We start from the raw sequence: 18115 nt of genomic DNA, 5'->3' as shown, positions 1-18115 counted from the left end.
TGGGAACCTCCAGACACTGGATCCTACCCAATTCGGCTTTGTTAAGGGCAGATCTTGCCTCTTGAACCTGGTCGACTTCTTTGAAACAGTTACCAAAGCCATAGATGAAGGGAAGGTAGTCCGCACAGCCTACCTGGACCTCGCAAAGGCCTTTGACACAATACCCCACTCGGGCATCATAAATAAGCTCACCAGCTTAAATATCAACCCCTATGTCACAAGATGGGTTGCAAACTGGCTCAGGGATACAACCCACATGGTCAGAATAGCAGGTGCCATGTCAGACTCTAAGCCAGTTACAAGTGGTGTCCCACAAGGCTCAGTCCTGGGACTTCTCTTGTTCAGTATATATTTCTCTGAGGTACAGGCTAACATGGGTGGACTATGGCTGACCAAGTTCGCAGATGACTGCAAACTGGGTGTTATAATCGACTCTCCGACTGACACAAGCATCCTCCAAAAGGGTCTCACAGAGACGGATAACTGGTGTCAGAGCCATGGCCTAAAGCTAAATGCCAAAAAGTGCATAGTCATCCCCTTTGGAAAAATCAAAGTGGCCACAAATTACCACATAGGTGGTAATTCATTAAGTACGGAAGAAGTAATTAGGGACTTGAGGACCCAAGTAGATAGCAATCTCTCCTTTGACAATCACATTGCCAAAGTGGTTAGAAAGACCTTCTATATAGCCCACCTTATCATGAAAGTGTTCACATCTAGATCAAGAGAGGTCGTTGTGCCCCTCTCCTCATCACTTATCAGGCCCATAATTTAATACAGTGCCCCGTTTGGGATGTACCTTACCCGACACCTTCAGCAACTGGAAAGACCCCAAAAGTATCTCACCAAGAGGATCAAGGGGCTCAAACAGATGCCGTATGCAATTCGGCCAAGGAAACTCCAGGTCTACTCAGTTGCGTACCACCTACTCAGAGGCGATCTGTGTCTGACGTATAAAGCCATGTCCAACCCAGAATTAATGGACATGCTTCACCTCAGGAAATCTAAATCCCTTAGAGCTACACGCTCCAGGGACCTGAACCTCAGCACAGAAATAAATAGGACATGCTGGAGGGACAGATTCATATCCCAGAGGCTCCCCTCACTCTGGAACAAAATCCCAATCCATGTCAGGCAGAGCCCCTCACTGACCCCCTTCAAGAGAAAACTTGACGAATGCTTGTGAGGTCGTAGGTTTACCCCTGGGATCTCTTCTGTGTCGCTGCTTGACAGAGATACAGTAAACAAACCTTAAAAGGGCTACCTTCTGTGACCTACTATACAGAGGCACAGTCAACTAATCTAAAAGGGTGGCGTAAGCCAAACATACTCTGGCTAGGCTTATAAATGCCCTAGGGCAGATAGCCTAGTATCAACCTATGAACCTATGATACTGACTGTTCACATGTGCATTTCCTGCAGTACTCCAGTTCATAAATATATGTTATTTAGTGGGTTTTGCAATACAAATATTGCTTATACCATGCTTTGCCATGTAAAATAGACTATGCTGCAGTGGGACTCGAACTGGGAATGCCTGCTTGTTAGGCGAATGCACTGCCCACTACACTATTGCTGAGATACTTCATTTGCATTATCTTCATTGTTATCCTTTTCAGCCTTTTAAGCTGCTTTAACCGTAGCAAACAATGGGCACACCCATGCACCTACAGTTAACTGTACTCTGAGTTTTAGAAAACAATACAGGGGTTTCTTCTTTTGATTTTTATGTGCTGTTGCTGTTGTACACATGGGGGACTGTTGGTGGGGATATATGGACACCTATGAGCAGTCTCGCTCATTTATTTCCACTTTTTGCTGTTCAGCATCGCAGGGACATGTTTATTCTGAGAGCTCTGCTCTCAGACACCCCCTGCACTCGTACACGCTCAGTGTAAGCCTGGGAGGTCGGGCAGTATGCCTTCATTAATAAGCATAGTGTGCTGCCGTCCTCCTCCTACATGGGCGCTTCCATGCAGAACTAAGCTAGTCCTGCACGGAAGATTAGTGAATCTGGGGGTAAATCCTCTGAAACTTTATTGTAATATATATGCAAGGAAATAACCTCCCTAAATTATTTTAAATATTACGTCACATCATTTCATTGACTATGGGATATGTACATGTTTTTACAAAACCAGATGTTCTATTTTTTCATCATGCTATAACTTCTGTGATAAATAAGTTAATAGGGGTAAATATAATAGAACAACACATGAGGCCAGAGAAAGACCAACAGTCAATGTTGAAGCTAAAAATACTATTTTTGAGTAACTGAGCTCTTTTGTCAGGACAACACAAGGCTTCATCAGAGGAACAACAATCAAATCCCAACACATTTAAATATCCCTCCAACAGAATGACATCACAGTATCCTCCAATGAAAAATTAATAAGAAATTCAGAATTACATAAAATGTTACAAATATATCAGCGTGCACATTATAACAATTAAAAATCCCAAGATACATGTAAATATATTTAAATTATTTTAAAACCCCAAAATAATTATATTTGACAAGCTCTCAATTTTAAAGTAGGATAGATGGAAATGACTTCATTAAGCCCTGGTTTAGAAATAGCATTCATTCTCAGTGCCAAGGGACTTCCTTATATTCTAATTGAGTATCAAAGTCACCACCCCTACCATTATCAATAACTCTGTCCACTACAAAGAAAAGAAATTTCTTAAAAGTGGGACAGTGAATAGAATGCACATTTCCACCAGGGGCAGCAGTATCTTAGATATGGTCATTATCAACATGGGCGACCGGTGTTCCACACCAGAGGCCAATTCCTTGTTGGTCAGATCCAACCACAAGCTAATCAGCCTAAGCATCCACATCCCGCCCCCACCTCCCATTAGGAAAACCACTATAAAAATATTCTCCAAAGTCAGCTTCACACTTCTTAAGGCCAAAATGGCAAACTTCACAACACCCATGCAGATGGACAATAGAGGTACGACTGCTGAATCCTACACAAATGCACTTTATAAGCACTTACACAAGTGCATGGATCGTGCTGTCTCTAACAGAACTAAGATGCTATCCTCCAAAAAGAGGAAGCCAATCTGCTGGTCCCCTGCCATAAACAAACTCTACAACAGAAGAAAGAAACTGTTGCAAAAAAGAGTAAAATCCCATGACTGGAAGAACTCCCTGGTCAGCCTCAGTAAGAAGTAAGATCCCTCATAAAATCCTCCAAAGCTAGTTATGAAAACAAAATCGCCACTGATTCTAAAGACAACCACAAAGCATTCTATAGCTATGTCAAGAATCTCAGTGGCATCACTCAGATCTGCTCTGTTGGCACTAAATATACAGAACCAACTGATTTTGCCAACATCCTGGCAGATAGGTTCAGTGCTAACTTTACTCCCCCCCCCCCCCCCAAAGAGCCCATCTCTATACCCGAAGAATGCAAAGTTCCTGTAATCACAGCTGCACAAGTAAAAACCACACTCTCCAAAGCCAAAAACACAGCATTCATGGGACCTGACAACATCCCAGGCTGCGTTCTGCATGAACTACAGAATGAACTGGCACCCCACCTAAGCACCATGTTCAGTCATAGCCTCACCTCAGGCTTTGTGCCCACTGAATGGCGCACAGCGATGGTTATCCCACTCCACAAAGGGGGAGCCAACACGGACCCCGGGAACTACCGCCCCATTAGCCTAATGAGCCTGGTATGCAAGGTCATGGAGCGTGTCATCATGGAACTTATAAACAAAGATATTGGTAATCTCCAAACTCTGGACACCACCCAGTTCGGGTTTGTAAAAGGCAGATCATGTCTCCTAAACCTGATTGACTTCTTTGAAGCAGTCACCAAAACCATAAACGAGGGTAAGGTGGTTCACACAGCCTATCTAGATCTTGCCAAGGCTTTTGACACCATCCCCCACTCTGGAGTTACAGATAAACTCACTAAACTAGGTATAAATCCTTATGTGACAAGATGGGTTGCCAACTGGCTCACTGACAGAACCCACACCGTGAAAGTAGCAGACTCCAAATCCGACTTCAGACCAGTGACAAGTGGAGTACTACAGGGTTCAGTCCTGGGTCCTCTCCTGTTTGGTATCTACATTTCTGAAGTACAGACTAACACAGAAGGTCTTTGGCTAATGAAGTTCGCAGATGACTGCAAACTAGGAGCTATAATCAAAACTCCTAACGATATTGGCATCCTACAAAAGGGCCTCACTGAGACAGATGCCTGGTGTCAAAGCCATGGTCTCAAGCTCAATGCCAAAAAGTGCATCGTCATCCCATTTGGTAAAAACATGGTACCCATGAGCTACCACATAGATGGTAGTCAAGACTTTGGGACACAGGTGGACAGTAGTCTCTCCTTTGATAATCACATTGCCACAGTAGTCAGGAAATCCTTCTACGTGGCACACCTCATCACAAAAGGTTTCTCATCCAAGAAAAAAGAGGTCATTGTTTCCCTCTACTCATCACTCATTAGACCCATTATAGATTACAATGCCCCTTTTGGTATGTACCTCACAAGACATCTACAACAACTGGAAAGGCCGCAGAAATACTTCACAAAGAGGATTACTGACCTCAAACAGATGCCCTATGCAGACCGTCTCAAAAAATTCCAGCTTTACTCCATCGCATATTGCCTACTCAGAGGCGATCTCTGCCTAACATACAAAGCTATGTCAAACCCAGAGCCATTGGACATGCCCCACTTAAAGAAATCCCAATCACTCTGAGCTACACGCTCTAGGGACCTAAACCTTGTCACCACAATAAATAGAACATGCTGGAGGGATAAATTCCTGTCCCAGAGACTTCCCATACTGTGGAACAAACTACCTAGCTATATCAAACAAAGCTCTTCATTAGCACTCTTCAAGAAAAATCGTGATGATTGAATAGGAAACTCACCCCGGGGATCATCTTTGTGGCTCTGCTCGACAGGGGCACAGGAAAATAATTTTCTTGGGTGGCGAAAGCCAGGGTACCTTTTTGGCTAACCTTGTATAGGCCCTAGGGCCGATAGCCTAGTACCTACCTATGTCTTACTTGCTGATTAATACATTTTTTTTTTAAAACATCTACATGTTTTCCCTTCCTAAAATGCGTGACTTGACATGCATTTTGCTGTGTATACCACTAGTTTAGTGTTGCAGTCTCTCCTGCTGGGGCAAGCAATCACTCTGCTGCAGTGGGTGACTGAAAGTAATGTAGGGACCATCATTTGATGGATTTACAAAATTTACATGCGCCACATTTGCTAAGTCAAGTTTTAAAATCAGTTGTCCTGTGTTGATATGTGGATTCAGCAAACCCTTTAATATTTTTTCCTGCAGCATACACAACCTGAGGTGGTCCACCAAAACAAATTTTCATTCTTGTAAGTTGTACATGTTTTTGTCAGCTCAGCAAAAGATTTCCTTAGGATTACTTCTCATGGTGCATGGGACAAGCAGTGCTTTAACTTAAGAAATTGGTTGACAATAGTAATCAACAATAAAGATCCAGTGGGAAGCAGAGTGTAAAAATAGTAATGTTGACGAGTCTAGGTACAGAGAACTCGTTCGGCAGAGTGAAATGTTTTTATGAATTAAGCAATGGGAGTATCTGCATTTCATGATTCAGTAATAAGGTTGGATAGGGAGTATAGCTTAAGAATTGGTGTTAAGATTTACAGTAGGGCTATTTCTTTCTGATTTGAAGAGAGGAAACAGGTAGGAGTATCCTCTTTCCCTTTTCTTATTTGCTTTATACTTAGTCATTGGCAAAGAAAGTAAGGGACTCAGGAATTCAGGGTTATAATTGGTGTGATAATCAAGACAAGCTGGCTTTATTTGCAGATAATATTTTCTTGTATTTGATCAGTCCAGAAAACAACATCTTGGTGCTGCGAAACATTGACACAGTTTAATTTCTTCTCTGGATGTACAGTTAATGAAGATAAAAGAAATGCTATATCTGTAAATTATCTACTCCACATATATTAGTTCAGCAATACTCATTATTTATGGGAACAGTATAAGATCATGTGTTTAGGAGTATGGATTAACATGCTTCTGTTATGGCAACTAAGGATATATAGGAAGACACTTAACAAAAAATAATACAGAATCTGTAGAAACTGGAAGCTCTTGTTTAGGGATGTGGATAGTAAGATGCAAGTAATGAAAGTGTTTGTTGTTCCTATAGTTTTATACACAGGTCAGGCATATTATTATCAACCAGAGAAGGAGTTATGGACAGTAATTAAAAAAAGTTGAAGGAATTTATCTGGGGGGGAGGCAACGGTTAAGTGGGATTCACTGATCCTGCCAACGTAACAAGATGGATTAGGATGACCTGATTTGAAGGGATAGTTTAGAGCTGCACAGTTAATACTTATATACATAACACAGGCAGAAGGTGGTAATTCAGAAGTAGAAATGGATGATGATAAATCAGGAGGGAATTTCAAGAAATATGGCGAGAGTTTCATTTTGGGTGCAGATCCTTAAGCAAAATGATAACCACCAGAATGTTATATTCATACAGTTGCACAAAGTATTCTAAGAACTAAGACAACACAGGAATGGGAAAAGGGTCATTTTGTCAGTAGGGCTGACTACAGTTAGGGTGTACAGAAAATAGGCAAGAGGGGGCTAGGAATTACTGGTGAAAAAGTGCGGTCTAGAGTTTACTGGAGAAAACTTGCAAAAAAACAAGGCATTGGGAGCAAATAATTAAAGAGGAAAAGGTAATAGAATGGGATGAAGCCACAAAGAAGTTTGGAATGCAGGTTATAGACTACCTTCCCTACCAGGGATTGATACCAGAGTACAGGCAAAAAGAAAGGGCTAAGGGAGTCCGAAGTGAAAGACCTGTCCTAGTAGAGTTTCCAGTTGAATCTAGAACAGAAGCTTCTGTTAAAAAAAAAAAAAAAAAATTACAAGGGAACAGTGGAGAAGAACAAATGTATGACTCCCAAGTGTGCAAGAAAGTCCAGAAGGTCTAGGAGTTTTGCTTGGAAGTGCTCACATACGTATTTCTGCATCCTAAACAGACTTCAAAGAAATTTTCCTTGGGTAGATAGCATGTGTTGGAGGTGTGATGAGGAAGAAAGAAGTAACACTTGTTGTTGGGAGTGCAATTAATTGGTAGATTTAAAAACACGCAAGAGAGTGCTCTTTCAGAAGTACATGGGGAGCAAAACGATTCATTTGAGTTGGGACAGAGTATCTGAATTGCCTAGACACAGTAAGGCCTTTCTAAATTTAATTTTATTGGCTGCCAAAAAGTAGTTACTAGAAAATGGAAATGAAAATCTAAACCAACTGTACTTGAAGTACTGAATATTGTAAACGTGGTAAAATAACTGGAAGTGGAATCTTTAGGAAAGGGAATGAGCAAATTACATAGAAATAAATGGATATTTTGGGAAAAATACATGCAGTGTTGTGTTCAGGAGGAAAAGTGTGGTTTAATGGAAGGAATTGAAGAAGTTCTATTATACCATGACCCCCTATTAATATTGCTGATTGGCCAGCGTTATAAATTCGACTTATACTAATGGAAAAGGTCCGCCGCCCGGACTTTTTCATTAGTATAAGTCAAGAGTTTAACATAAAAAGCAACGGAGATCTCCGTTGCTTTTTAAACTTCTCTCTATTTTAACATAGCGACACAGTGTAAAAAGCAACGGAGATCTTGCTTTCTCCATTGCTTTTTAAACCTGTCTCGCTATGTTAAATGGGTTTAACATACGAGAGGCAGCTTTAAATAGCAGGAGATCTCCGTTGCTTATTTTAAAAACTGTCTATGTTAAACCCATTTAGCATAAAAGCAACATTGATCTTGCTTTCTCCATTGCTTTTGGCCACAGCTCTGATGTGCTGTGTTGGCACGCACATCAGAACTGCCGGAAGGGCAGCAAGCCATTATTTAAGAAAAGTAATTGTTTCTTTTCTTAAATAATGTCATAGATATAAAGCCACCTCTGACTTCTGGTGTGTGGATAATGTAAGTTTAGTGTCTTTGTGTTTGTCCCTCGGGCCCAGCGCCGCGGACCAAACCACGCCAACCATGGTTAAATCCCGCATTACCCACACCCAGGCGTGGGTTATTGCTATATAATGTGGCAGAGGGCTGTAATTCAAAGTGGAATGGGACGATGTTAAGATGGTGGAGTTCAAGAAGTAACTCTCTGTTTAGTTGTTATAAAGAAAGAAAACGTATATGTATTATATGCAAATGAAACAAATATTAATATGGTATGTTTTTTATTAATGTGCATGTGCCTATGTCTTAATGATAATTTAATAAAGTTGTAAAAAAACAAATACCCCACATTCCTTGATAAACATGTAAGCCTCGCATAATGGAAATTACTTTTGTAGTAGGTGACCTAAATTATTCCTCCACTGACTGGTTAAAGTATCCACAACGAGTAATAGGATGCAAAACCTACTAGGCTGCATATATTTTGAGTCTAAAATGTCAGCAAGGGGGAAAGTATATTGGGTGTCATATTTTTAAATGTCCCTGCCAGTTGTGCTGATCTAGACGTTGCCCCACCCTGTTTCTATTCTGCCCACATTGTCATGGCATATCTCTGCAGACCAAAACTAATAGTGAAATTTTTTTCAGGATACTTTCCACTGGGTAGCTATGGTGTCCTGAGCATCACTTTCCATCAGTCAGCTGGAACTGTATAGTAGCCCTACTCTCATAACATCTTGGTCAATTGTTCACAGCCCTGTGCATACCTTTAAATAACTCTGTTGATAAACGAATTCCCATCAAGCATAACTGTAGTGGAAAATCCTGCAGTAAACCTAAGTGATGGAGCTAGGAAATGAACAAATTATTAAACTAAAAAAAGTGTACAAACATTCAGATTTTACCTAACACAGTAAAACAACACTAAGGTAAACTGCATCCTAATTATAGTCACGTAATGTACTCAAGCATTCAAAAGAAGAATAGCTTTATTCCAAGTAAAAGTTGCCATTATGACCAGGCAACTTGAAGATTTCTACCTGTGCAGTTTATGCCAGTGTGGTTAAAGGTTTTGACATGTATCTCATGACAGAATTCTACATGAACTCTGGGACTGAAGGGAAAAGCTTGTGTCCACATTGATGTGGTCATACACAGCAAGTAAGGATAAGAGGACAGTTATCAACACTATCCCCAGTCTGCATATTCTTCAAGGTGTCATTATGCTACCTCTATTTATTTATTTATTTTTTATCTTTTCCTCAGATATCAAAGGTGACTCCATTGTCTGGCTCATAAAAAAATGCATATGGCTGCAGGCTTGAGAGCTTTGTCCTTAACCTGCTGGTACCACCTGTCAACCAACATGTAGTATTGCATATTAATTTGTTATTAGAAATGACTTTACCTTCAGTAAGAATAAATCCAGCTTCCTGGCATTTGGCACCTCCCCACTAGATGTATGCACTTTTTGATAAGAAATGGCTAAAAGCTGACAAAATAATAATAGTAATTATAATAAAAACTTGGGAGTCCCTGTAAATGACCTTTTGTTTTACACCCAGATAGCTGCTTTTATCCACAAAGTATGCAGAGTTGTTCAGCTTATATTTCTTTGCACTGAGAGCCATGCCATAGTAGTGTTCCCCTTTTGTAAAACTTCTGTTAGACTAGATATAGAGTACTGTACTTTGTTTTGTAATGTTGTACATTTTAGCGCATTTAGGGAAGATTTAAAAATTCCTCACAGAGAGAATAAAACTTTAATAACAGATGTTTACAGCAATTCTCTTTTCTGTATGTTGTTCTTATCTTGGAGGGTGGCTGTATATAATGTGCAGAGCATTAAAATGCCATTTACTGTTTAAATCCATAATTTTAAAGTATTCTGTTGGCAATGTGTACACAAGAGGGTGATCCGCCTCATTAAAAATTAATATTGACTGCACCATGAAATGTGACAGCTTTATACTCATAGTATTCTGTGCATGTAGAGTAAACTCCTCACTCTATTAAACTCAGCCCATCCGTTCACTGCTTCAAGAAGGAATCTGGTAGACCGTACAGCCACCCACAAATTCCAGCATGGGATCAAGGGGTATCAAGCTTCTTGCTGGCCAGTAGACATTGAGCTTGTTCACCAAACTTTGTGGACATTGATTTTGCCATTACTCATGAGGAATGCAGTATAGCAGTAACCCACGCCTGGGTGTGGGTAATGTTGGCATGGTTTGGGGACCAAACAAAGCCAACCGTGGGCATTACCCACACCCAGAAGTGGGTTATTGCTATTATATCATGACATATTTAAGAAAAGAAACTATTACTTTTCTTAAATAATGGCATAGTATAATGCCTGTTTGCTGCCCTTCCGCAGATGTCTGGCATCCGGCAGTTCTGATGTACCGCCTGTGCAGTACATCAGAGTTGTGGGCAGATCTCCAATGAGTTTAACATAGCGAGACAGTTTTAAAATAAGCAACGGAGATGTCCGTTTATTTTAAAACTGTCTCGCCATGTTAAACTCATTTAACATAGCGAACACTAAAAAGCAACGGAGATCTTGCTTTCTCCATTGTTTTAAAACATCGGTTTAACATAGCGAGACAACGGAGATCTCCGCTTATTTAAAGCTGTCTCGCATGTTAAACCCATTTAACATAGTGAGACAGTGACTAATGGAAAAAGTCCGACCTTTTCCATTAGTATAACTCGATTTACAACGGGCACGCCGGCCAATCAGCGTGCACGTTTTGGGGGGGTCATGGTATAATATAGTTTTTCACATGAGTCGGGTGCCTTTTAGGCCAAAATCACATTTACTGTAAGAAAGCTCTTAGAGCTGCCCATTTAATCAAGTCCCATTTACCTCCCCATTTTCTTTCTAGGCAGAAAATAAGACAAAGTTCTTCATAACTTTGATATGGACAGTCTGCTTAGGTTATACTTGAGAAGGCCTCTAGAGTTCAGAATGAATGATAGACCATTTGTTTGCATTCTTTTCTCCAAGGAAGGAGAATGAGGCTGTGCATTCCAGCTAGATTGCCAGCTGCATTGCTTGCCATATTATAGCAAGTCTGCTCCCTTTGATTAATGTGTCGGAGGTTACTCCACTAAGACATAGCTGTGTCCGGTGCTTGTTTCTGTTAAGTGTTCATTGTGGAAATCTGTACTAGGGTCACCAGTTCATTCTTTTCTCAAGCATTATTGCTGTGATCATAATCCCTGGAGATGGGCCTGTTTTGGCAGACATCTCAGTGTCAGTGCTTCATAGCTTTTATTTTTGAGTCCTTGACTTTTTTTTAAGTAAAAAAGTGTTTTTTTTTAAAACCCCAGTGCCTAACTTCAGTCAGCCCTCCTGTGACCCCAGCTGGCCCATTCTTACAGTTTGGATGAGCGCCATTTATGTATTTCCACCATATAGATAGCAATCCGTGCTTTTTGCATGACTTAAGACCTGAAGCCCCATTGCAGCCAAAGCATTCAGCAGCAGTTGCGACTGGTTCAGCCAACAGTACCGGCCTCTCAAACATAAGCACTACAGCACATTACTTACTGACTACTATATGTGCTGCTTAGCGTGCACCCCCCCCCCCATCATGGTCCTAAACCTGCCGTAGCATCCAGCCTGCACAGGGTGTAATTCCAGCAGCTAGCCTTACTTCCTGTTCCAGGATGGGCAAGCAGGTGATTTAATGCTCACTCCCACCCATCCCCAGTCAGCCTCCAACACCTAGATGACTAGTTAGTTGTGGGTCACTTGACTCTTAGTAAAGGCTTCATCTTTGAGCCTTGAAGGCAACTGTTTTGAGTCCATTCTTTTACAGCTTTCCTCTGGTTCTTGCCTTCCTAGGAGGCCTTACTCTACTGGTTAGGATTCTTCTCCATACTACCCACAGCATACAGTCTTCAGAGTCTGATGCAACAACTTTGTGGGTGGTCACCATATCTGTAGATCTCAAGAATGGTATCTGCAGTTTATCTTTACTACCTTTTAGCTGCTTCTTTGTTTGGATGCCTTTTCCAAACTTCAGGACAGATGGACTTTTGTGTAAGTTGACTAAACATGTAACTTTTGTACTCTTATTAATGTACGATGTTCATCGTGTTACACTGCTGCAGTCATCACACTTGGGTTATCCTGCCATCAGGCGGTCCCGCAGTCGGCCAGAGTTCCAAAGTCTTGGTCCGGCGTCGGTTGCTGTCGCTTCTTCCCTGACGTCAGTGCGCCAGGGGTATACAAGAGACATCCAACGCGATTTTCTTCAGTCTTTCTTGCCGCGTGGTGCCCGAAGCAGAAGCAGTTCGCAAATGCCGGTAGGCCGACTCCTGAGATATTCAAATCGAATTTCAGACCGAAGTCTTCAATAAAGCTAAGTACCCTGTTGGGGAACCTTTTCTTGCCTCAGTCCGATGTCAGAAAAAGTTAACAATTGCATTTCTTGTGGGAAGTAAATACCTCATAAGGACTTTCATTCTTATTGCATTCCTTGCCTAGGCCCAGACCACGATGTCACAGGTTGTCGGTTTTGTGCTAGGTTTAACAAACGTACTATTAAACGTCGGTTTGATTTCGCCCGACATTATTTTGGTAGGAAATTTAATTATATCATGCCGTTGGAGCAACCGATGACCGGAATGCATAAAAAATGCAAAGATAAAGACAGGCAGCCGAGATCCAAACCAGACTCTGAGGCCTCTGCTAGGCCAGTCGCCGGTTCTCCGGTTTTCAGTGAGGCGCCTACGCAGCCCCTGACGACCGCTGATTTAGAACCCCAGCCTGCATCCGATTCCCAAGTGGAGATTGCTAGGCCTCCACAACCTTTACCTCTAGGCCCTTCCGACTCCATGGCTGAAGGAGATTCCGGTGCAGTTGAAACGCCTTCAGTTGCAGAAGGTGTCTTCAGACCGACTACACTCACTATTAAATCCTATGCAAAGCTGAAAACCCCTTTAAAAACAAAGAAGACTGTACAGCAGTCTCCAGTGCAAGGCCCCATGCCTAAGAAACAGATGCTTAAGATGGCTGAAGATTTAATTACCCTTATCAGGGGTTCCCATCCCCCTCCTGATAAAAGGCCAAGACAGGAGGAGGACTACGCTTCCTCTGACCAGGTTTCAGTTTCTTCAGATTTTCTGAGGAACAGGAATACTCTTTTCCCCCTTATGCAGACTCTGATACAGAAGAGTCTTTCCCTTCAGCATTTCCCCCAGAAGACTTCTCTTTTGGGGAAACTTTACATACCATGAGGGAACATTTCCACTGGGAAGGCCAGGATTACTCTGATTTTAAGAAAAGGCTCAGAGAGTTCCTTTTACTACCCCAGCACAGACCGCTTGCTATTCCACCCGTGTTAGACATTGTGGATGATGTTTATTCAGAATCTAGCCTTAACCCAGATTCACTACCTCCTGCACCAGCCAGACAAGACAGATACTACAGAGTCCCTGACTCACACAAATTCCTATATAAAAACCCTGTTGCTGACCCAGAAACCATTTCCCAGGGCCCAAAGGGGTTAAGGCCTCTATTGCTAAAAATCCTGTACCCTCTGAAAGGGATTCCAGAGCACTAGACAGATGGGGGAAAGAAAGTATATACCTCAGCTACTCTAGCTATAAGGGCCTTAAATTGCCAGTTTCACATGCTGAAATATCAACAATATCTGATGTCTCAATTAAAACAAAAAATGATCACACATACAGAACAGCCTGATTACAAGGAAATACAAGATTTTTTGCATGCAGCTGAACAAGTGGGAAAACATACTTTGCAATGTGGATTTGATTAATTGGCAGCTTCTTGTAGAGCAGCAGTGACAGGGTCTGTCATACGTAGGCATGCTTGGTTAAAAGAACAAACTTTACCTGATCATGTTAAAGCAGTTATTGGATGCATCTTTACAACAGGATGTTGTATTTGGTGTAAAAGCAGAAGAGGTTTTAAAGAAAATGGAGGATAAGGCAAAATCTATGCAGACGGTCAAGGATTTTTTACAGGTTCAACCCCCTCGTTTCAGCACAAATTGGCCAACCAAAAACTGGTCCTTTCCAGCTTCTGCCAGACCACAGAGGGGCAAATACAGACGCCCAAGGGGCAGAGGTCAGTCACAAGGCTCTTACCAGCCTCGACAATGGGGTGCCACAACCCAAAAAGGAGGAGAAGACAGGTCTCAAACTATCAGAAGACAAACACAATGACTTACCCCTCAGACTGCCAAGCAAATGCCTCTTGGCAGGTCCCTTGGGAGGAAAACTAGCACTTTTTGCAGACAACTGGCACATCATCACAAAAGACAAATGGGTCCTAAATATTGTATTTCAAGGATGCAGATTCCACTTTCATACTTTACCAAGGATAAAAGGAATGCCAAACCTGCCACCAAATCAATGGGCAGTGGCTCAAAAGCAAATTTCAGCTCTCATGGACATGAGAGCCATTCAAAAGGTCCCAACACAAGAGCAAGGACAAGGGTTTTACTCAAGACTCTTTCTAGTTCCCCCGAAAGGACAAAGCCTGGAGACCCATTCTGGACCTCTCAATTCTAAACACATATCTGGAAGTACCCAAGTTCAAGATGCTAACACTTCAACAGCTTCTTCCCATGCTGGGCAAGAAGGCTTGGCTAGTAACGTTGGACCTCAAGGAGGCATACCTGCATGCCCCAATCAGACAAAATTACAGAAGATACCTCCAATTTTTAGCAGGTTCAACCCATTACCAATTCTCTGCTCTGCCCTTTGGCTTATCTACTGCGCCCAGGGTCTTCACAAAATGCCTGGCACCAGTAATTGCATACTGCAGACAAAGAGGAATTCAAATATATCCATACCTGGACGACTGCCTAATTCAAGCAGAAAGCAAGGACATTCTTTTAAAGCATCTGGCGTTTGTCAAAAACCTATTAAGTTGCCTAGGGTACACAGTAAACGAAAAGAAGTCAAAACTAGTGCCCTCATAAGACATAATATTCCTGGGTGCCAGCTTAAGTACAACGGCCCAGATGGCTTATCTCATGCCAAACACGCAAGGACAACTGACTCAATACTTCAAAATGAAGGCAACAAAGATCCAACTACATGCAAGAAAAATTTTGCAGGCCTTGGGATTCATGGCATCTTGCATACTACTAATACCATTTGCAAAACTGCATATGAGGAAATTACAATGGTACCTGCAAAGTGTATGGACTCAACACAACCACAGCTTGGAAACAATAATTCCACTCATTCCCTGCCTTCAACAGGAGTTTCTATGGTGGGCTCAGGCATGTCACCTCAACAAGGGTCAGCCTTTTGCCTTACCCCCAACCAGGCAAACTATAACAACAGATGCATCGGATTATGCCTGGGGAGCACACATGGCAAGACAATGTATTCAGGGCAAATGGTCTGCAGATCAAAGGCATATACATATCAATCAAAAAGAGATGCTAGCTGTACAAAATGCCCTAACAGCTTTCAAGGACCTCCTACATCCAGGGCAACTCCTAATAAAGACGGACAACACCACAGTGATGTGGTGCATAAACAAGCAAGGGGGCACACATTCCTACCCCCTATGCAGGCAAGCAATGACCTTGTGGAACACAGCACTGACCTACCAAGTTCAACTACAAGCACCCACCACACCAGGAAAGAAAAACAGATTGGCACTAGCTCTAAAAACATAGATAGATCCCCTTGGAAAAAACTAGATCCACAAGAACATAAATGATAACTCAAAAATGGGAGGAGCAGACATAGATCTGTTTGCTTCCCAAAACTAACTACGGAAATTCTGCACAAGGACATACCACACACTAGCTTGGAAAGTGGACGCCCTCTCATTCAGTTAGAAAACATTGACAGTGTATGCCTTTCCTCCACTGCCTCTTCTGGCAAAGGTGCTGCTGAAAGCCAGATTAGAGAGGCCACAAATTATACTCATTGCTCCAGACTGGCCACGCCAGCACTGGTATCCAATATTAAGGAACATGGCTCAAGGACACCATGGATTTTACCTCCCAATTCCTCACCTGCTCACTCAGCAAAACAATCAGATTCTACACAGCCAGCTCAAGACTTTAAATCTGGCTGCATGGCAAATTACCTAAACAACCAGTCAGCACTTCTCTCTAAAGCTGTGATGGATGTCATTCTGGAGGCCAGGAGGCCCTGCACCAGGAAATCCTATTCAGACAAATGGAAAAGATTCTGCGCCTGGAACCAGGCTAAAGGCCAAAATCCCCTTGTCCCAAATATTCCTCAGATTCTTCAATATTTAACTGAGATGTTGCACAAAGGACTTTCTTTTTCATCTAGTGAGATCCATGCCTCAGCTATTTCAGCTCAGTACAACATGGATCCTCCTATATTTTCACATCCATTACTAAGACAGTTCCTCAGAGGGGCTAAGAACATAAGACCTCCCCGGAGAGCACCAACACCAACTTGGGATCTCAATTTTGTTTTGGAAAAACTTACACTACCGCCATTTGAACCAGCTTTTACAGCTGATCTACAGTTTCTATCATGGAAAACTGCCCTGCTGCTAGCAATAACTTCAGCCCGAAGAGTCTCGGAGCTACAGGCTCTAATGGCAGTGGAGCCTTTCATAATTTTTCATCAAGACAGAGTCGCTTTACGAACTAACCCTTCTTTTATGCCAAAGGTGGTATCCAGTGTGGCCCTAAATCAAACCATTCATTTGCCCACCTTTTATCCAAACCCCCAGAACAAAGGGGAAAGGCTCCTACACTCTTTGGACATTACAGGCAATTACGTTTCTACTTGGATAAAACTAAGGCTTTCAGAAAATCTGACCAGCTCTTTGTATCCCATGCTGCAGGATCACAAGGAAAGGCTATCTCAAAACAGACCATTTCAAAATGGATAGGACATTGTATCTGTTTCTGCTACACACACCATGGGAAACCTGTACCTGGCCACATTAGGCCCCATTCCACCAGGGCTACAGCAACATCAACAGCCTTGCTCAGAGGGGTACCAACCAAGGATATTTTGGAGACTGCAACTTGGAGTTCAGTGCACGCCTTCACCAAGCACTACCACTTACCTCTATACTCTAAAACCAGAGCTGGCTTTGCCACTGCAGTTCTGCAGGGTCTACTAGCCTCTCCAAACCCTGTTTAGTTCCACCACCCATCCTTAGCTTTGGGATTCAACCCAAGTGTGATGACTGCAGCAGTGTAACACGATGAACATAGTACAGTTTTGTACCTACCATAAATGTAGATGTTAGAGTGTTCACACTGCTGCAGTCCAGGTTACCCTCCCTCCTTCCCCTCTGTCCTAGCTGAACTTTTCTATATCTTTTCTATCCTGTACAACTTTTGTGCTGTATTTGCTTGTAACTGAAGGTATTTCTTTTATTCCTTTTACATGTTTTATTAGCAATATGTATTGCCTACCTACATGGGGGCACCTGACATCTTGGGCAAGAAAAACTAAAGAAAATGGTGTCGGATGCCTCTTATATACCCCTGGCTCACTGACGTCAGGGAAGAAGCGTCAGCAACCAACGCCGGACCAAGACTTTGGAACTCTAGCCGACTGCGGGACCGCCTGACGGCAGGATAACCCAAGTGTGATGACTGCAGCAGTGTGAACACTCGAACATCTACATTTATGGTAGGTACAAAACTGTACTTTTTTCACTTGTGGCACAGTGGTCATACTGAGGAGTACAAGGGCTTAGTCATCCAAGTCTAGTTTCTAATGCACAATTTTTTATGTAAGTCCTGCCAAAATTTGTGTGCATTGAAAGGTTATACCTGATAAGATAGAACACTGGTAATGTAAAATAGGTTGGAGTCATTCAGTGCAGGAGGTGGCATTAAAAATGGCTGTTGTGCATAACTGACTGATTAGAAAAGGAGGACCTTGTGATGAGTGGTTGTGATGGCCCATTTGATTGAGAACTAAGGATACACAGGTCAGAAATGTTAAGTTGTGTAAGTGATAAAAAAGTATTCTGCTATTTTTTTTTATTCAGTTTTGTACAAACGCATGCTGCATTGAATGTGACTGTGTAAATAGATACCATTTATATATATGATTGAAGAAGTCTTTTGGTTTTGTGAAATTTTCCATTAAGTAAGTTGTGCAGGTCACCACCTGCACGGGGCAATTTGAATAGGT

General features: G+C 42.1%; 1 protein-coding gene across 2 annotated transcripts in view; it reads left to right on the top strand.

The window, feature by feature from the left end:
* The window catches only part of LOC122792264 (MAP7 domain-containing protein 1-like), a 1483077-nt gene that overhangs the window by 637954 nt on the left and 827008 nt on the right, over positions 1 to 18115 (top strand). The window lies entirely within an intron of this gene.

The sequence above is a fragment of the Protopterus annectens genome, chromosome 1.part2, assembly GCF_019279795.1.
Source record: "Protopterus annectens isolate FY-2018-M chromosome 1.part2, PAN1.0, whole genome shotgun sequence".
In the NCBI taxonomy this organism is placed as follows: Eukaryota; Metazoa; Chordata; order Ceratodontiformes; family Protopteridae; genus Protopterus; species Protopterus annectens.
Note: the sequence above shows the minus strand (reverse complement) of the source record. Positions and strands in the feature narration are given on the sequence as shown.